Source organism: Lupinus angustifolius, chromosome LG20 (genome assembly GCF_001865875.1).
Source record: "Lupinus angustifolius cultivar Tanjil chromosome LG20, LupAngTanjil_v1.0, whole genome shotgun sequence".
Taxonomy (NCBI): Eukaryota; Viridiplantae; Streptophyta; class Magnoliopsida; order Fabales; family Fabaceae; genus Lupinus; species Lupinus angustifolius.
In genome coordinates this window covers 17933636-17934220 of record NC_032028.1, presented here as the reverse complement: position 1 = coordinate 17934220, position 585 = coordinate 17933636, and positions in this window count along the sequence as shown.

The following is a 585-nucleotide window of genomic DNA, read 5'->3' as shown; positions in this document are numbered from 1 at the left end:
TGTGCCTAACCTCACATAACGTCTTCACTACACCATCATCCATCACAATTCTGAGTTCTCCCATACCAATAATTTCATATGCTTTATTATTTTTGAGATACACGAAACCAAAATTGCCTGCCCTGTATATGGTGAACCATTCCCTGTTAGGCGTCATGTGGTGGGAACAACCAGTGTCAAGTATCCACTCATCTGTACTATGATTTGATGATATAACTAGTAGATCAACTTCACTATTGTAACCAGAGTCATCTTTCTGTGCAACATTTGCAGATGTAGATACCCCATATTTCCCCACCGACTTGCTAGGACTCCATTCATTGGGACAATCCCTTTTATAATGCCCAGTCTGTTTGCACTTTTGGCATTCTACTGGTGTTCTGGCCCTGGAAGTTGGTCTTTTCCCTTTAGCAGGACCTCCTTTGCCTTGTCTCCTCCCACGTACTTGGCTCCCTTTCACATTCAGACCATCACCCTGAGACCCTTCACCTACATCCTGTCTTCTTTGAGTGTGGGACAGAAGTGCAGATGTGATCTCATCCAATTTTATTTGAGTCTTTCCCGTACGTCAATGTTGTCACCAAG